We start from the raw sequence: 27588 nt of genomic DNA, 5'->3' as shown, positions 1-27588 counted from the left end.
ACACACACACAAATGCCCCGAATTACACCTGAGTAAACAAGGTGAAGAACTGAGGTTGGCAAATGACTCACACACACATATTTCTTTCTTTTTTTTTATTGAAGTATAGTTGCTATATAATAATATATAAATTACGGGTGTACACTATAGTGATTCATAATTTTTTAAAGTTACACACATATATATTTCATCCATTTGTTCACACACACAAAAAAATGTCCAGTGAATACTCTGTGCTTGGCCCTGTGTTATATGCTCAAATTCCCAAGATTAAAAATTACTTCCCACAAAGTCTTGATATCAAGAAAAAAATAAAGATCAGAGGGAGGGTCTCTGATTCTCTGTGCTTCTAATTAGTTACCAAATCTGCCTGAAAAGGTGAGGCCTTTCAGTCTTCCAGGGCACATCCTGCAAATGAATGTTGTCTCTTTGTTTGTGGTCAGGGAAGAGGGTTGGAAAAGCTTCAGTCAATGTTTACTTTAAAAATTAGAACTAATTATTTTTTCATGATTTAATTTAACTCTGCTCCCTCTCCACACCCACTTTTGTTTGTAGAAGCAGGGGACACAGCGAGAATCCTAAACTGCTTGTAGAAGTTGGGCCTCACCTGCAGCTAACAGGATGAGCACTGCCACAATATCCTGGATCTCCTCCCACACTGTATTTCAGTAATTGGCCCATCTTGTCTAAGTCTGATGTCCAGATTTGGCCTGACAGAGGACAAGCCAGCGTTCTGACAGCATTTCCCTCTGAGATCTCAGTTGTCAGGCAGCCTGGCCTGAGCCGGCCCTCGGTCTAGCAAAAGGTGCCCTTCCTAGGCTCCGAGGAAACTCAGTCTGTGCTCCAGGTTTTCAACGTATGTGTTAAAGATACTGTAATCCCCACATCCCTTGCTCTCATGACAGCAGATGAGAGGTTTTCAAGCCCTGCTTCCCCAACATGAGGTTCTACCCAACTACAACGAACTAAGGTTTATCACACTTTGTGAAAACAAATTTTTGTTCCTGCATTAAATTTCAACCTTTCATGAGGACGGTTCAAATTCACAGCTTCTCAATATGGCTGGAACAGGGTTGAGAGGCTTCCGACTATGATGTGCCATAAAGCGCTGAGTATGTCCAATGCACCATGGACCAGAATTCATTGCTGACATTCTTCCTAGTGGTTGAGATTCTAACCTGGGATTTCTCGATGTGTGTGGGGAGAGAGGGGTGAAGAGACAGGACACAAAGCAAAACAATGTTGCAGGCCCTTTCACGTAATTGTAACTCAGTCTTACTTACTCCACACAACTCTGTGCCTTCGAGGGCATGTTCCCATTCTACCTAAAAGAGAATTTATAACAAGAGAGTTTTGGTGAAATACTCAACTTCTAAATTCTACTACCTCTCACTTTCCACCCACTCTCAGATTTACCCATTTATCCGCCGGAGTTGTGTGTCGCAGAGCAAGGTGTTTATGTTAAGGGTTTGTAGTAGTGCAGGATTTGATGGAGAAAGTTGTGTCCAGTCTGAGGACTTCACCCAGGGAAGCCGCTGGGTCAGCTGTCAACACTTTATAAGAAGAAATAACTTGGCAGGTGGTTGAGAATGGGAAGGAGGCAAGCTGTGTCTTACTCTAAGCTTTTTTCTCCTGTCTGTTCAGGTTTTCCTGTTAAAGAGAAGCCTCTAGATACACAACAGGAAGAGCCAAATGGGGAACGTCACCTTCCACTCACCCTGGCACCCCATCACTGCGCTAACCTCAAGATCTAGAATACTTAAATGCAAACATTATTAAATACTGGCAGTTCCTTTGCTCCAGTCACTTTCTCTTAAAACAAAAAGCCACTAGGGAAATTATATTCAAAAAGCTATGTTAATAAAGCACTCAGGTACAAATTTATACTTAAAAAAAAAATGTTAGGAGATACAAAGCCTGAGAGACTCTTAGTCATGCACAAGCAACCATATTTCTCATATTCTATATAAAGCTATTTTAACAGCTTAATGAGTAATCTAAAAAAAATTATGTACAGTGTAAAATGAATTAATGTTACTGGAAAAATGTTAAGCTTTGATATTTCCAAAGTTTTTCATGCTTCCATCCGTTAGCTAAATGTGACAGCTCAGCTTTTTGGGACTATGTGTATTACAGCAATCACCTATCCATAGGCTTTAAGATCGTATTTCTTCATCAAAGGCAAATGTCTTTCATCCTCCCTTCTAGGCTTACCCTGGAGGTAGATTCTCAAATGCATTGAGACAATTCCTCCCACAGGGCTAGCTTTACAGTTTGTGGGGTCAGCTGCAAACAGGCTTGCTTGATGTGAGTTTGCAAGAAGCCAGTACCTTCAACAGCCTGTTGGTCTATTGGACCAGTGTCTGAAAAGCCAGTCTTGGGTTTGGAGCCATTTGTTTTAAGGAGCTCACAGCATTTATAAATCCGGTACCCTAGAGAGGGCAACACTTGAAGCTGTTTCACTTTATTGCAAATCAGGCTGTTCAAAGCCTTTGCAGTTGAGGTCACATGCACAGAAATCCACATCTGAGTAAAAAGAAAAAAAAAAAAAGAAAGAAAAAAGAGTAATAGTAAATAGAGGGGGTCCACCTTGAACGTCCAAGTTGAATCAAGTGCTTATGGGCTGCTTGTTCACTTCGGCTTTCTTTCTGTCAGCCGCCTTTTGTAACGCTCCTAGTTCTATGGTGTGAATCTAGGGAAATCAGATTTGAATAGCCCCATGTTATATAATTAATGACATTCAGTTTCAGTTACAGTCACGGACTGATCCCAGCCTGCTAAGAGGACACCTGGTGGCAGGTAGTCACGTGGCAATTTGGACAGGTGGAGTTTGCACATTTATTTGACCAGCTACTTAAGTTAAAAAAAAAAATGAATATATGTATGTTCATGTATAACTGAAAAGTTGTGCTCTACACGGGAATTTGACACAACATTGTAAAATGACTATAACTCAACTAAAAAATGTTTTTATATATATATATATATATATATATATATGTATCACTCTAAGATCTTAGGCTGGCAATACCTCAAAGACATTCAAATCATGTTTCCCTAAGCGCCACCATTTTGGACAGGATGGAGTGAAAATGAAGACTTTGAGAGGAGGTTCATAGGGGCTGCTCATTAGATAATAGCACAGGGAAGGAGATTCATCAGTGGGTGTGCATGGAAAAGGGTCTGGAGGATTGGGAGGTGACTGTCAGGTAGCTCACACCTCTGTGGTAGATGCCTTTCTGCGCTACATACTTGCTGCTATTCAGTCAGCTTTGTAACACTTCTTTTCTGGAAGAGTGATTCTCAATTTCCCAAGCTAGAAGTGCTGGGCCACAGACACTACATGCATTTACAACTGTGGATGGAACCACCAGCAGCCCGAGGAAGTTATTTAGGGAACTGGTTCTCCGAGTGGGATTCTCAGGCCAGCAGGATCTGGGTCACCTGGAAACTTATTAGGAATGCACATTTCTGGACCCCATTCTAGACTTGCTGAATCAGAAACTCTGGGGATGAGAAGCAGCTGTCTGCATTTTCACAAGTTCCCCTGGTGCGTCTGAGGCCTGCTAAGCGTGGAGGTAAAGCCAGGAATCAAACAAAAATGTCAGCGTCCAGAGTTTGCCCTCTGGGCCACCAAAACTCAAGGACCTGTGGTGGTATCATCTCCCAAAGGGGAGCTACAGCAATCACAGCTTTCCAAAACCCAAGTGGGTAGAAGGGAAACATCATTCCAAAGCTAAACAGTAGATTAACAAGCTGTAGCAAACATGGAGGACACAGCCTCCCTCCCAATCTACTCCCCTAAGAAGAGAGACTCCTGTTCCTCCTGCTGTGTTCTTTACATACAGTTGTGTGTGTGTGTGTGTGTGTGTGTGTCTCTATACAATTCTGTTCATGGTCTTCATCTGAGTCCTCTTTATTGCCCTTGTACCTAGGGGTGTGATGGCAAAAGCTATGATTTACCCCAGTGCTTTCAAATCCAGGCTCTTGTACTTTCCCTTACAAAGCCCTCCCCGTGCTCCTACTCAGGGCTCCAGACCTGGGTTCTAGCTTGGTCTGTAAGTAAGACAAAAGAGGGATTGAGGATGCAAAGGAAGGGAGAGGGAACCAGGATCAACAAAGATGAACTGGGATGGGGAGTGAGGACTGTGAAAGGAAAAAAGAGAGAGAGAGAGAATTGAATTGGGGAAATAAGGCGAGAAAGAGCATGAGAAAGAGAGTAAGCCAGGAGTAAGGGACCCAAGGAAGAGGCAAGGAGGGTGGAAGAGACAGGAACACCCAGCAGCTGTTTGGAGTAGGTTGCGTGCACCATCCATTACGAGTGGACTCTTTCCTGTGTTCGTCAGCCGTCTGCAATGCAGTGATTAATCATTCGTGTCAGACTCCCTAATCCCATTCAATGGAAAACAAATGCCATGGCACCCAGCCTTTGCTTATCCCATGCACTTCGCGTGCTTGCCTGGGCGAGGTCGTCTGGGACCAAGATGGTTTTCTGGGGACCCTCAATGCAAATTCCGGGCCGCTCCATGTGTTGAAGATGTCCCGTGATCTCAAGGGCCTTGCCTTTTATGGGGAGGAAAAAAAAATCACTAGCAATGAAGGTCAAGTTGTGCTGGTTAAGCAAACAATCAACATGCATTTAATTCTCTTTCAAAAAGAAAAGTACTCTCCGTTATTTAAAAAGCTCCTTCCTCCAAGGGACACACAGCAACTCCCACCAGTTACTTCATCAGTCTTCCTGGCATCCGTCTGCGGCGGGGGTCAGCTCTGCTGTCTCATTTTGCAGAATCTTTCAAAGGTTGTGCAATCTTTTGTCCTCCACCATTTCAGTCCTCTGGCTTCACTTTCTTCATCACTCTTTTTCCTTATCCACGTGAACTTTACACGGGAAGAAAGAGTCTAGAAAAATAATTTGCCCTAAACTGCATCAGCGCCTTGGGAATCGGCCTTCGCACCTGATACCGGGATAGGGTCCAGTCCTTCAGGCTCCGGAACCAGAAGGCCTAAGCTTCGAGTCCCAGCTCTTCTCCACCTGAGTAGCTTTATAGCGCACGGCCCATGGCTTGACATCCACACGCTTCAATCTCCTCATGTGCTAAGGCTGGGTTGCCGATAAGGTGTCAGTGAAACAGTGCATGTAAACAGCAGGGCATACAGTAGGTGCTTCAGAGCTGTTGGCTTCTTTATCTAGTAAGTCCAAGCCTTGGGTCTTTTCACAACTGCTGGGTCATCCTTCTTTGAGGAAGAACCTGGGCGGGTAGAACCGTGCTTGGGGAAAGGCATTACTCTTTAGCACTTAACTGCAAGGTAAAGTTTCTAGTGTGTCCAAGAATCAGGTGGGCTTTGGGCTGGGGGTGATGCTCTACTGGGCCTGGGAGTCCTCAGAGGGCCCAGAAATCCAGGTTTGGGGGTGTACCAGAGAGGGAAAGGGAGATATAATGAAAGACCAGAGGAAAGTACAGGGATGGAGTTACAGCCTTTAAAAAAAAAAAAATATGGAAGTTACTTGTTCCCCTGGCTCCCTCTGTCTTTTGGGAGAATTTTGAAATCACAGATATACATTAACTTTAGTTAATATTCATATAAAATATGTTTTATTTAACCCAATACATATTGAATGACATAGAATGCAAAATTCAGATCAATTATAAAGTCAACACATATATCCCTTTCTGCAAAAGAGCCCAGATTTGGGGAGGGGAGAGCTATCTTGTTAGAATACTTCAGTGGAAAATGTTCAGATAATGGATCAAAATAAGAAAAAGTAAAAAGCAAAGGTGAAAAAATAGCAATAAATCCACACTCAGTCAACAAGTAGTGACAGATTAAATGATGTTGAGCATCTTTTCGTTTGCTTATTAGCCATTTATATATCTTTGGTGAAATATTTATTCATGTCTTTGATCATTTAAAAAAAAAAAAAAGTAGAAACAGATTATACTTCACCTAAAGGGGAGAGAAGCTCATAATCTTAGTTTTATTGTCGTTCTTTCTCCGCAATGAATGACTACAAGAAGGGTCATTCCCTGAAATAAAGAGACTGACTGAGACAACTAAGAAATGCTTCAAAGCAAGACCCCAATAAATATGTCCCGAGAGGAGAAAGCGCCTAGCATGACGCTAGTCCAGAGCTGGAATTCAGGAAAAGGGAGCTGGGTCAGTGGTAAAGAGAGGCAAGGTGAAGTGTGTCAATGAGAATTCTCAGATGAAGAAATGTGTGATGCCTCCACTTAATTCCCCAGCCCCTAAGAGGATGCCATGAAGGACAAGTATTCTGTTTTCTCATCAGATAGCTTTTGGTTCCATAGTCAGAGAATTCTGAGGTGGGTGGGAGATGGATACCAGAGCGGCATTTCTTACATGTTTCTGTTGTTGTGAGTCCCGTGAAGGCAGTAGATGCAGAGCAGCCAGAGTTGATCGGCAGAAAAGTAGGTCCTTGCTCATCACCCGCAGTGATCCCTCCTTGGTGCTCAAAGACTTTTCCATCAACAGAGAGCACGTGCTGGACCGCCCCAGGCCCAGGAACTGCCTAGGAGACTCAAGTATCAGACGCTCCTTGGATTAAGTGACTCTTATGGTCCCTTCCATCCATACTTCTAAGAATGCTTGTCATTCTGTGGGTTAGAATTAAATTTCCAGAGACCTCTTTTCGGGGGTATGACTCTAATTCTGTGCTGTGTTTCCCATTAGAACCTAAGACATGCAAGCCAGGTCTTTATTCTCACTCTGATGGATTACTTGCGGGACAGCAAGAACAAGAAAACGCCATGCCTGTTGTGGGCTTGTTTGCCAGGAGAAGGTGAATTCTGCTTCCTTCCTCAGTCCCTCCCTCGGCAGCCGAAAGGGTGTCCAGGCACTGAATTTATTCCTCTCAGAACTGCAGTTTATCATTCCTGGGTACTCCCTAAATCCACTTTTAATTCACTCCTGTGTCTCAGAGGGCGTGGCTACACGCCTAAAACGTCCTCCCACGGAGGAATGAACAAAGGCGGCGTACTCAGCCCTGATGGTGGATGTTTGCTTGGCCCTGATTGTTAAGCATCTTCTTTGGATTCCAAAGGGGCTGGAAACTGAATGATAAGAAATCCAAACCATTTTAATTCCCTTGCCATATTCCTGGAGGAGTTTAATCTCAAAACATACAAGCAGCAGAACTGCACCTTAATATTCTCTTCTAATAAAATGTAATTGCTCTTATGTAGACATCTAAATTCCAGGAATATTTAGGGCTAAGTAAATGTGTGGGATTGGTTAAAGTACAGCAGGTATAAACATTTGATTTTGGTATTTAATTCATTCCAGCTGAGTTCTCATGATCAGGGTCTTATCAACATTTTTTTATTAATTTTATTCCATTGTCTACTGTCTCTAATACAAATGATGAGAACTTCCTATTTCTTATACTAGTAATGTTCTTCAAAGAGGTCAACGTTTAAATTGGACTAACCCTTCTACTTTTCTGCTTTTAGGCAGAACCGATTAAAACTACAATGTTCTGCTTTTCTACTGGTTTTCCGTGTAGACACCAGGATGAAAAATGAATAAACATCCTCTGCAGTTGTTTCTTTGCTCAGTGTTCCTTGTGTGGGAACAAATGTGTCACTGTGTCTGTAATATAATAATAGGAGATTCACTTCATTGTGACTCCAAAATTATTTATTGAGCATCTACTATGTTCCAGGCATTTTGCCAGTGATAAAATAGTGACACATTGTACACAGCCCTTGCGTTTACAAGACTAACAGATTAGTGCGGATCAGCAGTAAGTAAATAGTGTAATAAATGTTACAATAAGGACAAAGCACAGAAGAGGAAAATATAATCCACACCAGAGGTCCACAAAAGATTTTTAAAATAAAAGTGTCTGCGTCTAAACGGAAAGATGGAGAAGGATGATAAAGAAGAGGCGTAGGAGTAAATTAGAGAGGTGGATGGAAAGGGTGGGGGAAAGCTTTAAACATCCAAGGGACCAGCATCATGAACAAACACCCAGAAGCAAGAGAGAACATGGATAAAGCCACATCCCTGAGGGTGAGGGGAACGGCAAGTTATAAAACTGAACAAGCAATCAAACTGACAAATCAAGGAATATCTTTTAGGTCATCCTAATGCCTTTATGGAGCCACTGAGGTTTGAAACAGGGAAGTGATATGACCAGATTTGCATTTTACAAGAAGCTTTCTAGTTATACACTGGGATGGGATTAAAGGGTAGTGACGGTGGAGGATTTAGAAGGTTCTTGCAGTCTTCTGGATTGCAAGAAAAATGACGTGGGCTAGAGAGTGGAAATGGGGTAGGAGAAAAGTAGTCAAATTCTAGAACTATTTAAGAAGTCAAATGGCAGGACTTGATAATTAGATGCAGGTTTGAAGGAGACAGAGGAACCAAGGATGTGTCCATATTGGTGGTTTGGATACTGAGGTGGTTGGTTGACGGTGCTGGTCACTGAGATGGGGCAACATTTATCACAATGCCTTTTGCCAATTTAAGGGTCTATCTTCAAGGAATAAATACTGAAAATACTAGTAAACAGCTGTAAGGCAACAGTCCCCACGTTGGCTGCATAATAAAATTATTGATGAGCTTTAAAAATATATATATGAATTCTTGGGTCCTACCCCCCGAGATTCTGATTTAATTGGTTGGGGTATAACCTAGGATGTGAATTTTCTTAAAAAAAAAAAAAAAAAACAACCCACCCCAGATGATTCTAGAATACTGCCACTGTTAAGAGTCTCTGCTCTAAAGGGAAACTAGGATCTGACATTAGAATGGTAAGACAGTATTATAAATTGGAGATCTTTGACTATCAGGTTAAACAGCATGGAGATAATCCCACAAGTCTGTTCAAAACTCAATGCAACATTCTTCTCCTCTAATCACTCTGTCCTTCTCTCATTCAGCAACAGACCCTTTTATATTGTCAGTCTCCAAATCGTCTGTCAATGGTAAAATTCACAAATTCAAAATCTTTGAATCATCTTTGAATCTCTTCTTGGATTATATTCAGGCAGTCACCAAGTCCTACCAGTTTTCTCTTCACAATGCACTCATGAACTGATTCTTTTATGTTCCCCCAATTCCACTGTCCCAGTCCTCCCCCCTGAATTGCTATGAAATCTTGCTAATGAGTGTCCCCTCCTTTAAGCTCTACCCACCCTCCCCTTGTCACGGCTCTACATCCCCATTGCACGCTCTTTCCAAAACATATATTCCGTCATATCACTTTCTTGATCAAATTTTTCCTCAGCCTGATATTCATATCCTCTATAATCTACCCTTCCAGATTATTCTTTCACTAATTACTTTGGAAAACAGTTGGCTTCAGTTAAACTGGGTCTATTCATTACTTGCGGATAGAACGTTCATTCTTCCTCTGCACTTTTGACACGTTTCTCGTGTCTAAGATGCTCTCCCCTTTCCTCTTCATCCAGTCCAACCCATTCATTAGAGCCAGCCGAATACTCACCTTCTCAACATAGCCTTCCCTAATCATTCCAAAGTATAATCTTCCCATGAACTCATAGCAATTACTGTTTATACCACTCATTTGGTACTTAAGGTTAAATCCCTCTGTGAAGTGTCTCTTAATTTATGCTGCAATTTAATGTCTCATTTTCCCAAATAGCTTATAAGCTGTCGGTACAGGGATAAAACGTGGTTCCCCTTAAGTTCCTTGAATGTAATAAGTGTCCAAATTTATTACTTAAAAGAATGGATAAATGAATGAATAATGATCTCGTCTTTACATACCCCAGTGACTACATGTCTTACTTTTGATACTGATGGAAAAACCTATCTTCATCTTCCTCTCCAGGCAAGCATTCCCTATGCCTATGCTTCCTGGAGGATTGCCACGTTACCCAAATGCATTACCACAGTGCATGACTGTGACAATCAGGGGCACACATGAAGTCCAAAGGCTAGTGCAGAAAGTCTACTACTTTTTCCTTAAATTTGCATTTCAGTCCACATTGACTCTACTTGAGGTGTAAACTGGAAAGCCCCTCCCCTTGGCCTCCTATTCTTCTGTTTTCTTCTCTCAAAGTACTCTTGTTTTTCCCCCTTTTTTCTTATTGTTCTGTAAACTCCTCTGCTTCCTTCATGCTCCCCCTCTCAGGGTCTGCTTTTACCTCCTCTCAGACTCTGGTCTACATTTTCCCTTCATGGAGCTTCAAGAAGTGAAGGAGCCTCAGGTCTTGTGTAGGAGTTGGGGCAGAGGAGGGACAAAAAAAGGGCCCCTTCCCAGAGCAACCGTCTATGGCAAAATGGGGTATATTATTGTGCTCAAGGAATGTATGTCTCTTTTTTTGGATTTACAAAAACCTAATTTAATTATCATAGTTTGGTCAGAGTCCAGATGCTAGAAATGGTGAGTAGGGACATGTGATTCTGCCACAAAGAAAAAGAGGGGGGAGGAAAATGCAGGACGAAAAAGTGGTTCTGTACTTGAGAAAGTGTTCTGAAACCACACTGACCCTTTTGCCCCAAGTGAAGCACAATATTCTCTTCTTGGCTGGCACAAAATGCAGTGTTTCTCAGGAAGGATAGCATAGCTTTTTCCAAATTGTGACTTCTTATTAATCCCAGAAACCATCTGGAACAACCTGCTGTGTAGACCAGTGCCAAGAATTATGAATGAGTCAGAGATCTAAAAGAGCATGAATATGTTCTCTGTAGCTCAAAATGGTAGACCGTAACTGGAAGCTCAATTTAAGGAAAAAACTAAAATGTGTAGCTTCACAAAAATAGAGTGGCTGCTCCCTCGATATAGTGAATTGTCTGTGCTGGAGGTATAAGGCAGCCTAGCTGAGCTGTCCACGTGGTGAGCCTGTCCCAGAACAGCTTTGAACAATGGATAAGCGGTTGGACTCAATGACTGGTGACATCTTTTCCAACAGAAGGATTCTACCTGCCGTCTAATTAGTTGAAGCATCTGAGTTGTGGTAGAGAAGAGCCTAGGACTTGGCTACAGAAGACCGGGCTCTAGCCTCAGCCTGAATCAACTCCTCTATTCCTCATGTTTGACCCAAGTGAGTTCTAGAGGCTGTACACTGCTGGCATTCTACCATTGTGATCACTGAATTGTTAACAGCGTCAGGCAGTGACTATGTCATAGCATGAAAGACTCACGGTGCCTCTGAAAATGATCTGTTTCAATCCGCTTCGTTTACAGATGAGAAAACCGAGGCCCAGAGAAGTTGAGTTTTATGTAACATTTTTGGTTCACAGCACTTAGCGTATCATAGGAGCTATCCATACATATGATGATGCTTCTTAAATTAAATTGAATTTGCAAAAGATGGGCTTTATGTTCAGGAAGATCAGATGGTTATTTGAAATCAGCCTGATATTTTTGGTTTGCCCATCTTCCCGGATTTTTGCTTCATATGCTCAGAGAGCCGGCCCCTATGCCTCGCCCATATGGCGGCATCTGATTGTGAGCCTGTGAGTCTGCGAGTCTGCTGTTGGGCTCAGCCAAGCATAGCTTGCGATGCCTGCAGCCACTCTTGCTGCAGTTCCCCAGCTCCCAAGTCTTCCTAGAGACACCCAGGTGCCCGGGCCATCCACAGAGCCATCATCTCCCCTCCTTGCCTCGTCATGGTCCGTAAACTAAGGCCAGCAGGTACCTGACCACATTCCCCCAAATCCCGCTCTCTGCCCTCTCACACCAGACCCCCATCCTCGGGATGGGCTCCTGTAGAAAGTACTAGATTTGAAGTCAGACAGCATGTTGTCAATCCTGGTTCTGTCAGCAATAGTTTGGGTAGTTTGCACAAGTGATTGAAACTCAGGGTGATTCAAAGGGAAAAAAGAGATAAAAGACTTGAAAATGCCCTATATAATGACTGTTACATATATTTGTCTAGAATCCTTGTTCTTGTACTATTCTGTTCTTCTCCCGTTTTATTTGACAACTAAATGCTTCTCTATGTGGTGGCATGGAAATGGCCTTGGCCTTGTCAGTTATTTAAGCTGCATGTCTTCGGGCAACTGCTTGATCTTTCTGAACACTGGTGTCTTCATTGTTAACTGGGGTGTTACCCTCATGCCCTGCCTATTTCAGAGTTGCTGTGAAAATCGAAGGAGATATTTTAAGTAACAATGCTTTGCAACTTAAAACTGCAAAAAGTTTCATAAGTGCCTGACAGGATTACTTTTATTGCTCATTCATTCACCTTATGCTCTTACTACATCCTGTAATCTCAGCTCCATTTTCTGCATCTTAACTAAGTTCCCTCCCTGATGCCCAAGACTCTTCTCCTGCCAACAAGGAACTTTCTGTCCCACATAAACATTTTCACAGAGATGAGAAGTCATCAATTAAAAAGTGTGGAAAAAAAAAAATTCCATCAGTGTCTCCCAAATGCATTCACACAATCCATGTTTGAGAAATGAAGTTGCACTTCCCAAGTGTGACTTTATCGATTCCTATTACAAGCTCTTGTTTTGGAATCATTTCCCAAGCGTGTCTTGATCTGAATCTCACTAAAAACTGAGGAGGTAGGGAGGGAATCTGTAATCACAGTGTGTAAACAAGGAAAACCAAGGCTTGTGGGAGAGGTGCGTCTGGGTCACTGAACAGGTAAAGAGCTCTGAGAAGGCAGGATGGTCTGGGGTGGAGAGCGCTGGCTCTGACGGCCAACGGATTTGTGTTCAAAGTCCTCATTACTTACTCGTTCACTACGTGACCTTGGGCGTAGAGCTTCTCTGGAATTTTTTGGTTTTGTTTCTGTTCCTAAATGTGGGAATAAGAGTACCTATTTCATGGATTTGTCCTAAGATGGAAATAAGGCAATGGATGTGAAATGCTTATCACAGTGCCTTTGGCACACAGCAAATGCTTAACAATAGCAATCATTTTTCTTAATAAGAACCCAAGTGCTCCATTTTCAAAGCTTTATTTTTTTCCATTCAATGAGGTTCTGATTTTTTTTTTCCACAATGCAGGCATTTTTACCTCATGCATTGTTAGCTCTAAATCGTCTCCTGTACACTGAAACTGGACTTCTTTACAGTACACGAGGATTGACTGTTTTGAATGACTATACAATCTGCCAGCCAAGAGTTCAGCTTTCACTCTGTAGCTACCTTTGTCTGGAAAAGCATTGTGTGATGATTTGAACATTCCCTTTGTGCTTTTCTTTTTTTATTTTATGAAAATGAGTGGGAAACAGAAAAAAATGATTGTGTTCATACTGGTACCAAGAAACACAGGTCCCATAAATTTACCGTGGTTGAGACAAAGATGGCAGTCCCTCGACATTCTAGAATTGATGAGCCTGTGTTGAGGCCTTCAGCTGATTAACTGGGCACAGACTTGCAAAGGAAAAGAATAAACGAATGAATAGGACCCCAGAAACATACCTTTTAGAATTCCATATAACAAGCAGAGATGATTTTAGGATTGTTTTTATGCTGTTTACTTTCCAGAGGCCAGAAAATCATGATAACATTTAAGTCATTTGTTTGAATTTCTCATATTTGATTTCCACGTGAGAAGGGATAGAAACTCAGTATCTGAGAGGATGGGGACCTGCTTCCGGAGAAGCCTAAGGACATGATCCTCTGCTACACTCAAGGAGCAGGCAGGATACTGCTGGCTGGTGTCCTCCTTGGCAACAGATGGGACGGGAGGCTGGCTAAGAAGAGTTTATCGATACCTCTGTGCATGTCTAGATGACAAAACAAAGTAGATGCTCTTTAATAGCCTTTGCCTCTTTCATTTTTGAATAAAGATGTTTAAGGTCGGTCACTAGGGAAGCTTGAAACCCAGGCCATGTTCCTTTAAACAAAATGACATTTCTTAGTAAAGAGGTTCCCAGTGTCCCCTGCAGAAATATATCTGATTTCAGAAAAGGATTGATTCAAATAAAAATGTGTTTGTATAAGAAAAATTATTTTCTGCTGAGAAAACACATAGTTTGGGGTAAATTTATAGTTCTGGCCAGGTCATTAATATCTGGTTGTCAAAAAGTATTGGTTTGAACAAAAATATGTTGTAATAAAAATGCATTGTTTTGAAGAAATTTATTGGTCCCATGAAAACCTATTCGATTCAGAAAGATATGTTGATTTCAATGAAAAATCTATTTGTTTTAAGGGAGATAGTGCTGGGCTTTCGGCTTTTCTCTGGGAAATCCTCTCTGTGACATTGATATTCACTTAGAAAAATGAAACATGGACGTAATTAGTGGAAAGACTGTGAGGAGAGACCAGAAGCCCTCCTTAATCAATAATACTTAACACAGACATAACGAGCGTCCATCTTCTAAACACATTGACAAACATCTGCCGATGAGCCCTCCCAAACAGCCCAAAGAGGGGCGTGGCTGGCGGGGAGAGTAGAGGATGAAAGCTCATTGTAAGGAAAGTGTTAGGAAGATGGAAGAAGAGTCTAAGTTGAACACCAGACACCGTGATCTTTTAAAAAAAAAAACCACTGATCTAGTAAAGCCCTTCATATAGTGACCTCAGCCTGCTGTCTGGTCCTTCTCTCCCATCACTGTCTGAATATAACAGAACAGCACCTTGAAACACTGAAGAAACAAGCTACCCAGCCATTTCTCTCTGAAAAAAAATATTCACTCTTGAAAGAGAGACATATGTGAATGGCATCAGGATTGGATTTGCTCAGTGAGGGCCAAGTGGTCCCTGTCTTTTACCTAAAACAAAAATCTGTCTCTGAAATATTGGTGAAAAACTCTGAATCCAAAATCAATTCTGATATCTTCAGCTATTTGCTTAAAGCAGGAGCTGACAAACTTTTTCTGTTACGGTCCAGATAATGAATATTTGAGGTTTTGGGAGACTGTGAGTTCTCCATCACAACTATTCTGGGGAGGTGCTATAGTGTAAAACCAACCATGGGCAATAAGTAAATGAATGATCATGACTGTGTTCCAATAAAACTTTATTTAAGGAAAGAGATAGTGGACTGGATACCACCTACACGTCTTAGGATGTTTAAAGAATCAATTGCACTGCATAGCTCAGCCAAATAATTGTGCAGAAATCTGTCATGAAGAAAGCTAGTATGTGGGAAGCAGACATGGATAACCTAAGAAAAACAACACAAGTACAATCCCCAAGAGATGCTCACTGATGCAGAGACCATCTAAAGAGGATGATGTCTTGAAGGAAGTAGATTCTCCATGGCATTCACAGTAGCTTCAAAGAATCACATGTAATTCAGGAGGCAAGTCTCTTTCCTTCATACTAAGTAAAAGTTTCTTGTTTAACATCCTGTTCCCTTGGTATTTATCAAAAATAAACAGTAAGAATACAGGTTTAGATGTGACCTTTCTTTCTGCAAAATTCTAGAGATAAATACAAATGAAAGATGTGTTTCATTATTCTAATAGAGGGCAACTTCCGGGTGTGGCTACAGGTATGTTATAGGAGCAGTGGAGTCATGGTCAGATGCCCACTGATACACCTCCTTTGCTTTAAAATAGTTGCCTTGATCCAGTGTGGAGTTGTTCATGATCCCATGATTGTAGATTAAACATTCTAGTTCTCTGATAGTCATGCTGGCTGAAGCCCTGCAGGCTGACTGGACAAACCCATACCCAGCATGTGTGTTGATGTCAGTCAAGATAAATCACGTTAATCACCTCTCTTGTGCAAGGAGTAAATGTGGTTAGCTTGCCGCCACGTGGCTAGTTGTCCCCTCGAGAGATGATGCTGTATGAAGGGCTAAGCATAATTTCTGTTGTGGTGAACTTGAACAATCACCAGTGTCAGTACCCACTTCAGTCTTGGTAAACGGGAGCCAGCGCTCTTGACCGTGGGCCACCTCCATGGCTGCTCCATCATGGATCTGTTGTGCTGCCATTGGAATGACCAATGATATGGGCTGGCTGAGGTCAACTGTCTGAGTCATTCTGTCTACTTTTTATTTAGTGTCCCTTCTGTTTTGAATGCTCCCTAGTGGCTGTTCACATATGATTCAAAGATCTTCCCACTTCTTTCCCATTCCTATAGGCTTGCAATAAATCTCACATGGCATCTTTTCTCAATACAGAATCCTCTCATATCATAGGCTCTGCCAGGTCATGTGACCCAAGCACCTGGGCTTCTTGAATCACAGGCTGGACCTGCTGCAAATCCTTTCTTACATTTTTTTTTTTTAAATTTACTCTTTTGGTCTGGGGTGGAGGTAGTTTCACAAGCTTTTAGCTAGTCTTCTCCACAATGACAGTTATATACAATGGAATATTACTCAGCCATAAAAAAGAATGAAATTTTGTCATCTGCAACAACATGGATGGACTTGGTGGGCATTATGCTAAGTGAGATAAGTCAGACAGAGAAAGATAAATATGATATAATATCACTTACATGTGGAATCTAAAAAATACAACAGCCTAGTGAATATAACAAAAAAGAAGCAGACTCAGATATAGAGGGCAAACTTGTATGGGGGCAGGCAATGCAGGGGTGGGCAAGTGGGAGGTACAAACTATTGGGTGTAAGATAGGCTACAAGAAAGTATTATACAGCACAGGGAATAGAGCCAATATTTTGTAATAAATGTAAATGGAGTGTAACCTTTAAAAATTGTATAAAAATTAAAAATTAAAAAATTATATAGAACTAATCCATACATACACAAAGGAAACAAGTGAAATGGGGAATCAGAATAAGATCAGTAGACTGTATCATTATCAGTGTCCTATTTACAGTATTATGCTATATGTTTATAAAATGTTACCACTGGAAAAATTTGTTTTTAAATCCCATAGCAAAGGAACCAATATGAGAGTTCAGATAAGTACCAGGTATGTTTATGTTTATTATACACTCAAAAAATAAATAAAATTATGGCAAAGACTAGCAGTGGATCTGTGGATCCACTGTAATTCAGGTTGGGCCTGGACTACGTTTATTGTCTAGCCCCCTTATGCCCTGGCCAAAGCCATGCTTCAGATTCCTAGGTATTAATGTGATCCTGGACCCCATGCCCAATAATCCTCAAAATGTTTGAATATTCCCCAGTGTGTAACCTCCTAAGTAAATGGCCATGGGGCCCTTGTTTTGATAGTACTCTGGGAAGGCTGGGAGCATCATTATCTTATACCATGATGTTGCCATGATGTTCCAAGGTCCTTCTTCCTGGGGACCTTGCCTATCCACCAATCAGTGGATCTCAACTTTGAGTGTTATCTCAGATCTGGAAGTTAGGCAAGGGGTTGTGAAACTTTATTGGTACAGCTGACCTCAGACCCCTAATTACCCATGTTTTATATCATCTGTTTTCATAGATTTAACAATACTCCTATTGGCCCCAAACTGCAATTCTAATCTTGCCACTCTTTGTGATCATTCCACCTGCATTGAGAATCATCGCCTGGCCGCTATTCGTTGGACATTTTGCAATTCCTTTGATATCAGGGGTTCTGTTATGAAATGGCAGGGTCTACCATCAGCCTTGGCCTGTAGAGGGCACCTTATTCATGGTGCTGGTACTTCCCTGGCCAGCACATTCCTTACTGTTTTGATAAACAGTGGATTCTTCAACATGTAGATGAGCTGAGTCTTGAAGAATAGGTAGAAATGAGACACATAAAGATCACTGGGTATAGAACATTCTAGGCACAGAGGAGAGAAGGAGAAACAAAGTCTGAAGAATTGGGGGATTTCATAGGTCCCAGTGGAGAACACTACAAATGAAGACGACTGGTGAGGTCAAGGTAGATTTTGTGGAGAAGGTTAGACCTGCACATTAGGCTTATGGGTAAGGACTTGCTCTGTCGGTAGTAGATTAAAAAGGGAAAAAGCCAAAATGTGTCTACAAAGGGCAAAGGACAGAAACCATTCCCATCGCCTATGGTAGATACGATGTGAGAATCAGAGCAAGAAAATGGGAGCTAGGTCTCAGAGGAGGAGAAGGTGGCAGTGGCCCAAGCACTCTTGACACGTGTAAGATAAAAGTTTAATGTGCCTTGGGCACACAGAGCTGCCAGCTTTGTGACACGCAAATGAGCCGGTTCCACTCCAGCAGGTAACCATATTATCTGCTGGCCCTGGGTTGCGGGAGTCCACCAGCAGCAGCTCAGGCCAGGCTCTGATAATTCTCTCCAGGAACCAGGCCTTTTTGTTTCTGTCACTAAAGATTTTCACAAAGACTTTTGGCACAAATGTTCTTGAGAGATGCAGGCATTTTGCTTTGAGAATCCCTGGTTGGGTTGTGAAGAAGGATGGAGCTGAGCTTAACAGAATTTATCTTCTGTTTCTTCTTTTTCTCTATCCTAGTACATACTTGATATGAATTTCCCATATGGGAACCGAAGACACATCAAAAAGTCAGCTTTTGAGAATAGGAATATATTCTAAAATTACACAGGCAAAGTGCATCCGTGGGGGAGGAAGAGTCGGTAAGAAAGTACAAGTCTTATCTAATATATGGGCATGTAGTTGGCCTCGGATTAGAATCTCAGTGTTGCAAGGTATCTTAAGCATTTTAAAGTCCAACAGCTGCTCATCCAGTTCTTAAATCTGTTCTGTGACAGGCTCACCATGTGGAATCTCTTACACTTACATGTACCTGCAGCATGGAAGAGTCACTAGACTCAAAAAGGACCCATCCTATTTTTGTAAAGTTCTATGTTTTGGAGTGTTTTTTCTTGTCCTGAGCTTGCACCCATTACCCACCACTTAGGGCCACAGTGAACACATTCGCAGCCTCGTCTGGGTGGTTTATGCATCCCCTCAGAAGTCCAGGATCTTCATTCTACTTTGGGCTTCCCAATCAGTCTGAGCCCCACATCTAAATTAAGTCTGGATTCTGTTTCTTTCAAGAATTTATTTTGATTTCCCAGTTTCTTACCTTTTGTCCAGATCCCTAAAGCTTCATGGCCCCAGGAGTTACTGAGCTTCTGCGTTGCAAGTGAGAAATAATTGGACACACATATGTGTACATTGCAAGAGGGAACTGGGGTTTTCAGAGCCTGGAGAGCATTAGAGAAAAAGGAGAATTTGCCAAGGAGAAAGTCAGAGCCTATAGGACCAAGGCTAGAGGGACTGAGATGTTGAAAAGGAAACAATACTTGTAGGAGGAAGTAACTAAGATGCAAATTGTCTGAGTAATCTCAGCAGTCTGGCTCTAAAAACGTAGGAAGGAGATGGGAACCAGGTGCCCAATGCAAGGACAGAGTTTGGTTTCTAGGAATAAGAGACGAGCCGTATGTATACATGTATACACGCATTTTTTATGATATTATTATGTTCACTTTGCAGCATCTGACTGAGCAACTCGTATCTGAGAGACTTCAAAATATTCATAGAATAAATGAATGAATGAATGAGTGAATAAATGAATAAAATTCTAATTCAAAGGACAAATTAACAGACCTCATATCTCCTACTGGAGAAAACAATCTGCTTTCAAGCCTGGTTGGTTTTAAACTCCCTCTGGTACATTTGCATTTCAGAAGTAAAGCAGTTGAATCTGTGGCCTAGGATCCCTAATGGTGGCACTTCATAAAACTCTGGCTTACACTCTTACCTGTGAAACTGCTGGGTGTTTTCAGGAAGAGAAAGGACAACTTTGACAATAATTCACAGGGCAAACAGCTTTTTCTACTATATTTTCTTCAACTATTTTTTTCACCATAAAACCTCCTCTGACTAATAGGCATAAATCCCCATGAGTTCATTCTGAGATGAGAAGAAGGAAGATCGTGCAAGCATCTTCTGATTCAGAGTTCCAGACAATTCCCCTTGGAAAGAAACAAAGTGAATGGATCTACTCTGAGTTTCTTATCCCACTGGAGGGTCTTACGCCCCTCTGTGCAATAGGTCTGGAAATAGAATAATAGCCAAGTAAGAACCCTACCTCTGACACCATTAATTTTTCAGTCCTCAGGCAAGTTATGTAACCTTTATATTTCTAGCCTCATCATCTGCAAGATGGGAACAATGAGACCTGTCTTAAAGGGTTATTGGAAGGCTCGTAACAGAATGTATGTAAATGTGCCTAGAGCACAATGGACCTTATTTTTTAGGTAATTTGTTCTCATCTCTGTAGAGATGAGTTTCAGAATGGAGGGTTTCTACAAGGATCTAATCAGAAAAGCAGAAGCCATGCTCTACATTTCAAATAGAAGGTATTGAACACAGGAAATTGGTTATACAAGTGAACTGAGAAACCAAAAAGATAATGGTGCAAACCAGAGGTTAGCAAACAGGAAATCATTGCCACCTCTAGGAATAGAGGCTCATATCCATGTTACCAGAGCCCAGGGTCCAGGATCACGAGGTCATGCTAAAACTGTGGTATATTCTCCTGGCAGAAAGTAAGATCATAGATAAAGTGTTTCTCTGGTGGAGGAATAGGGGAGACACAACCAGAGCCAGAAATAGAATGTGACACAAAAAGAGAAGAGACAAGATGCCCTGCGTGTTCCCTTTCATCCACCCCCAAATCCTGCACCTGTCTTGCCCACTGACCAAATCCACCTTGAAATCAGAGAGCAAGAGAGACTAGAGATTGTAATTTTCTGAGACTCAGAAAGGAACAGGAAAAGGAGAAAGAATGGATCTGAGTGAAAAAAAAAATCAGTTCAGTGTCCAAATATCTCATGACGCTCTCCCAGCAGATGAAGGTCTTTCTCGTTCCCTAAATCCCTTTCAGCATGAAGCAACCGACCCCTCTGCCCGGCATAATTCTATTCCCTGAACAAGGCAGAGCTGTTGGTAGTTTCATAAAATGACTAAGGTCTCATATGATCCTGCTCAAAGATTCTAGAAGAAGTCAAACAGTAGGTAGAACATCTCATGTAGAGAGTCTGAAGCCCCTGGGGTAACAGACTGTACAGAACTCCTGTACACATTTAACAGGGATGATCTAGTGGTTACATTATCACTTTGATGCCAACTTTTAGACTTCTTTGAACTAAAATAAATTACATTTATTTTTTACTGTCTCAATTTATGCAATAAGCGTGCGCTCTACAGAGTTGACTTAAAATCTAACTGTGATAAACCAAATAATATTCAGTGCATTAAAAGTATGTGTAATTTTAAGGAATTCCACAGCAAATTATCTTGTCAGCCTAAGAATCTTCTTGCTATGAAAATAATCATTTCCTAGTAAATCTGTTTTATAAGTTCTGATTTTTCATATACTGGCTTTCCTTACAGCAGATGACAATTCTATACCAGCTCTCTGACACTAGCTCTTCTGTAAGACAGATGTGTTAAATGCCACAAAAAAGGTACCAACAAAATATTGCGAGAACACAAACAAAAGGAGGAAAGGAGGGATTAATTCTCACTAGATTCATGAAGAGGAGGTAGCATTTGGCTCACGCTTTAAGAACCGGTAGATTTTTTTCGTACATATGTATTTATTGAAGTATAGTCAGTTTACAATGTTGTGTAACTTCCGGTGTACAGTGTAATGTTTCAGTCATACATGAACGTACATATATTCGTTTTCATATTCTTATTCACGATAAGTTACTATAAGATATTGAATGTAGTTCCCTGTGCTAGATTTTTAATAAACAGAATGAGCAAAAGGCGTATCAATGGGAAAGTACAAGATGTGCTGAGTAAATGATGGAGCAGTATTTGGCTAGAAATTACTAGCATTTAGGTAAAATGTGACTTACGTGTTGGGTGTGGCCAGATTATGAAAGATCTTGGATAACAAGCTGTGATATTTGCACTTTAGTTAATAGGCAGTAGGAAGTCTTAAAGTCTTATTTTTAATAGCATAATAATACAAGTAGAATGCAATAAATTGAAGCTTCTTTTTAATGCCCAATATTTTTTAGATAGTGAAAATTAGTTTTGATCTACAGAATAATTTCATGAGCCATTAATATTTGTGGTCACAGTTTAAGATATATTTATAAAGGTAACTTATGGTTTTTGATGTCCAAGTTAATTATGCTATTTCAATTTTGTTTTATAATAGTGATTATATTTGCTATGTATTCTACCTGTTTCTTCTTCTAGAAGTGGGAGCATTTTAAATTAAATCTGAAATTATCCCAAATATATCACCCACCAAATCCCAATGAAGATATAGAATCAATGACCTCCAATAAAACTGTGAGCTGAAATCAACAGTAACTTCTCCAAATCTTATTCAGACTTTTTGATTTCTCCAGAAAGTTAAAAGGCACATATATTTACACACATAGTCTCATACATAATTGAACCAGATGTTTAAAACAGTTAAAACCAGAATTTAAATTTATATCATCCCCAAACTATTATATTTTCACCCGATATAAAACAAATAATCCTTTATATCTAGGGCTCGGTTTAGAATACCTAATAAAAAGTCAATAAATTAAATAAGAACCAAAGACCAAAACTGTTTTGTAGAACACAAAGTACATGACATATGAAATGGAACGGCTCTGTTGTTAATATTTTATAGAATTTTAGAGAAGAGATGAGTCTTTCGAATCACTGGTACCAATGTCTCATCTTACCAACTGAGGATGGGAGAAGAGACATGGCTGATCTAGGCTCACACAACTAATTAATGATAGATCCAGACCTATCCACCTTTATCGCACTTAGTTTAATTTTTTTTTCCTAATTATGTCACCAAAGAATTTATTAACATCATGGCACTGGCTCGCTCAGTTCTGATCTGAGAAGCTGTTATAGGATGGAGTGAATAGACAAAGGGAAAGGCATGGATTTCAGCTGCCTTTACAAGAAGATGAAAACTATTGGTCACTTAAAGATCAAACCCAGAAACTAAATCTCCTTGACTTTTCTTGGAATTTATAGTGTGAGTAATTGTACTTGGTTGACTCATGAGTTAAACCCCACACCGTCTGAAGAGAGCATGTTCAAACAAAGCGAACAGCTCAGAGTAAATGCTAAGCCCAGTGAAGACGTCACAGTCTCGTTCTCAGCCCAAATCCAGTGGCAGCAGATACATAATGCATGACCGACAAGGTTTCTTTTTGCTCTTCTGTCTTGGCCATTGCGCAAGCGCAAACCCCAATGGAACCAAGTAATCAAATACAGATTTGGAGTCATTACATCTTCAAGGGAAAGTTTTGTTTTCTTTTTTTAATTTGGTTTGAGCAGTGCTCACAAGCTGGAGGAGCAACATGAGAAAAATCAATTAAAAATGGGAAGTTGGCTGGGATAATAAGAATTATTGTAAACTTTCATCATGACCTTAAGTTCTACTCCTGCTATTCTGTAAATGGAAGAGTTTAGAAAGAGGATTTTCCTGTCCATGCTACTTCCTGGGGTCTCTCTGAAAAGCAAAACTGGAAAAAGGCATCCTGAACTTGGCTTTGTCACCACTTCCTGGTTATGGGACTGTAGGAAAACCTCCTAGCACCTCTGCACTTTCCTTCCTTTACCTGCAAAATAGAAATGATATAAAACTTTCAGTGTTTTCATGGAACCTGAATACGATTTTACAGAAAGCTGCTTTGTAACTTACAAGGAACTGCACAAATGTAAGTTTTTATTACTATTAAACTGGGAATGAGAGCTTTAAACCCTACCCCCTCAACCCTGGAAAGACATTATATGGTAACATTCTTTTCATTGTTCACTTTATGAAGAAGGAGTCCACAGCCATGCATCTGAAGATTGGGTTCAAAAGAAAGTGAGAGAAACCAACTCAAACTGGTTTAAGCAAAGAACTTCCCCCCAAAAAATGTGGAGTAGGTAGGGGATAAAGACAATTTATAGACTCACATAACTGGGAAGTTAAGGGGTGAAGTTGGCTGGATTTATTGTTTTAATAGCATCAGCTCATAATATCTCTGTCTCTCTCCCTCTGCCCACCCTGTTCACTTCCTTTTTATGTCTCTTTATGTGACTGTCTCATTGTTTCTTGCTAGAGTCATGTCTTTTGTCTTCACCACACATTGGGAAGCTTGAAGCAGCACTAGGTCGACAGTCTGCAAAAGGATAAAGGAGCAGTTCTTTACTTCCAATTTACAAAATCATTTGGAAAGACTATGGTCTGCATGTGACCCATGTCCGCCCCTTGGACCAATTAGTGGCTCCAGGGAAATGCCATTTATGATTATAGCCATATGCTTTCTTCTATCCCACTAGGGCCATATGGAATTAGGGAGAACTTTCCCAAAGGAAAGGATAATGGGCAGGCTATTCGAAGAATGTCTACCATAGGAACTTTTATCAGATTCTCAAAGGAGTCCACGATTTTAAAACTTTTAAAAACTGGTTCCATACTGTCACTGAGAAATGCACCTTCCTTGACGCTGATGGAATTCAAGAAACTGAAAGTTGAGAAGGATCTTAAGACAGCATGCTATAATTACTCTTATTGTTTAAATGGGAGAACAGAAGCTAAGAAAGGCAAAGTAGTTTGACAGAAAGGCACTGTAAAAAGGAGAGTTCGGTCTTGAAATAGATCTGACTCTTGGTGCAGAAATCCTTCCACTTTCGTTTCCAGACTAGAAACTATAAAGAACAATCACAACAGTCTGAGATGATAATGCCTACAAAGTACACAGCATACTTCCGGGAACACGGGAGAAACAAAACACGTGCTGTTTTCCATTCTACTTCCCTCTCAGTTTATCACAAACTTACTGCTCATGAGAGTCTTCAATCAGCAGTGTTACTTTGGTAGAGGTTTATTTATTCAGTCAGCTTTTTTAGCCATATTTTCAGAGATAATGTTTAGATATTCATGTTTCTTCTAACATTTTAAGCGACTTTGCCATGGGCTTTTTGCCTAAGCTCCCTCAAACATATAGGTCAGGGAATAAGAAAGGGCTACAGATATGGAATTGTGTGCATACAAGGTAAAAGCAAGTCAGAACCCAAGCAATACGTTCTGGTCATTAGCTGTTCCCTTTCATTACATACCTGCCAGGCAGCGTGAAGCAGACCAGCCTAGGTTTAAAGCACAAAATCAGATAAAACAATGCATGCTGGCTGGGTCTGCACTTACTGAGATGACATTTAAGGTTTCTGACCTGCTGTGATAGGTGAACTGGAGATGGAAACTCCAAAAACTAAGATGCTTTGTCCTTGGCTTCACTAATGCTGCAAATTAAAATCCTGGCACTTCTTACTACACAGAGAAATTCTTTTCATTCCACTTCTAACTCCCCACTTTACTTACAGAAGCCTGGGAGGTTTCAGGACCTTAAGGAGTGAACACAATTTTACAAAGCAGAGGTTACCATCAGTGGCTTCTTTCTCTAAGCTTGTAATATTAATAACAATATCGTCAGATGCCGAAGAAGGAGGCATGTGGTGCTTGGCTCGTGGGCCAGCCAGCAGGGACTTGTTGAAATCCAACTCCATTTTGTAAGCCAAATGAAAAACCACACGGCAGCCTCAGTCGGGATTAGGAGAGTAACCACTGAGCTATCACTTGAAATCCACCCTCTTACACGTTTGATTGAAAACAATCACTACATATTTGCTGTGGACTTTGCTTTCATTATAGTCCAACCCTGATATTTAATCAGTGTCCGCTCTTCTCTATTTGAACAAGTTGATGCAAAACTGTAATGAAAAAAAAAAAAAGGTCCAAGAAATGTCATCACTACCATATTATCCCCTTTCTGTGAACACATTCATAATGCATTATGGTTTCAATAGGAAGATTGCTTATGATTAAAATTAATAAAGAATTAAAGCTGTATTTGTGGTGATGGCCTCCTTTAATCTGGACCAGAAAACTAGAAGTTGGGGGATGGGAAGTGGACTGTGAATTAACAATAAATATTAGACTCATTAATCATTACATAAGAGAAGATTTTGGAGTCAATTTCTCCTTTAACTAGCTCTTCAGACTGAGATAGCATCATATTTACTAAGAGAGTGGGTTTATCTCCTTTATCAAGAGTAGTTAGTAATAGAGGATGGAGTCCAGGAGGAAAATACATTGATCAGGGTATTATACCTTCCAGGTGGTCAGGGACTTCCAGATCCAGTGTACTCTGAATGACCATTATTCACCTTTTCCCAGCTAATGCATTCCATCACTTTGGTGTATCATCACTTCAAGGAGTCCTTACTCCCATTTTCCAATATGTAGCGAGAGGATGAAAAGAAACATGATAGAGAAAAGGAATAATGAGTAAGCATGTTTATCTGGCATATGACTATAATTTACGGGTGTGATACTCAAAAATACTTAATAGCTATTATATATACATTTAATATAGTATGTATTACATAAAATAGATATCACACAGCAGTATTCTCTATATAAGGGCATTGTATATAAAGTCTAGTATACATATTATAGTATTACATTACATAATCGATATACATACATATGTTATCCTTTTATACTTACACATATATTACAACCACTCAGCTCTACCCCCTGTACCACCAGTTCTCCATGCATAAATGTAAAAAACTGTTCCAAAAGCCGTCAAAGAAGCTGGTTGTATAGTTGTTAAGAATGCAGTCCTGCTAGAAAAACACAAACTACCAAAACTTACTCAAGAAGAGAGAAGCCACCTGAACAGACCTATAATAAGTGAAGAGATTGAATCAGTAATCAAAGAACTACCCACCAAGAAATGCCCAGTCTCAGATGACTTCACCACTAAGCTTTCACAAGCATTAGAGAATTCATATCAATTCTCCAAAAACTCTTCCAAAAATGAAAGAAGAGGAAACGTTTTTCATTTTACTGTATGAGGCCTGTATTATCCTGATACCAAAGTCAGAGAAAGATATCACAAGAAAAAGTACAGACCAGTATCTCTTACGAATAAAAACGCAAAAATCCTAAAATACTAGGAAACTAAATCTAGCAATGTACAAAATAGAATTATACATCATGACTAAATGGGATTTATCCCTAGGAATGTAAGTGTGGTTTAAAAATCTAAAAATTAATACATCCCATCAATAGGATAAAAAGCAAAAAACACATGATCATCTCAACAGACACAGAAAAGGTATGTGACAGAACTCAATATTCTTTCATGGTAAAAGAGCACTCAATAAACTGAGAAAAGAAAGGAATGTCTTTGATTGGACAAAAGACATCTATGAAAAAGCCGCAGCTAACATTATAGCTAATGGTGAAAGACTAAATTAGTTCTCTCTGCTATCAAAACTAAGACAGAGCTGTCTGTTCTTGCCACTTCTATTCAATACAGTACTGGGCAGGGCAGTTACACCAGAGAAAGAAACAAAAGGCATCCAGATTGAAAAGAAAGAAGTAAAATTATTTCTATTCACTGATGACATGGTATGATACATTAAAAAATCTAAGTAATTTACTAAAAACTATTAGAACTAATGAACAAATTCAGCAAGGTTGCAGGATACAAGATCAATATACAAAGTCAATTTTGTTTCTATCCACTTGCAACGTACAATCTGACAATGAAAATAACAAACAAATGCAATTTATAATAGTATCATAAAGAATAAAATACTCAGAGGAAAACTACAAAATGTTGAAAAAAATCAAAGGAGATCTAATAATTGAGAAATAGCTCATGTTCAGGATGGGATGACTTAATATTGTTAATATGCCATTACTCCCCAAACTGATCTACAAATTCAATATAATCTTTATCAGAATCCCAGTGACTTCATAAAAACTGACAAGCTGATTCCAAAATTCATATGAAA

Source organism: Camelus ferus, chromosome 21, assembly GCF_009834535.1.
Source record: "Camelus ferus isolate YT-003-E chromosome 21, BCGSAC_Cfer_1.0, whole genome shotgun sequence".
In the NCBI taxonomy this organism is placed as follows: Eukaryota; Metazoa; Chordata; class Mammalia; order Artiodactyla; family Camelidae; genus Camelus; species Camelus ferus.
The sequence above is the reverse complement of the archived record's forward strand: the minus strand, read 5'-3'. Positions refer to the sequence as shown.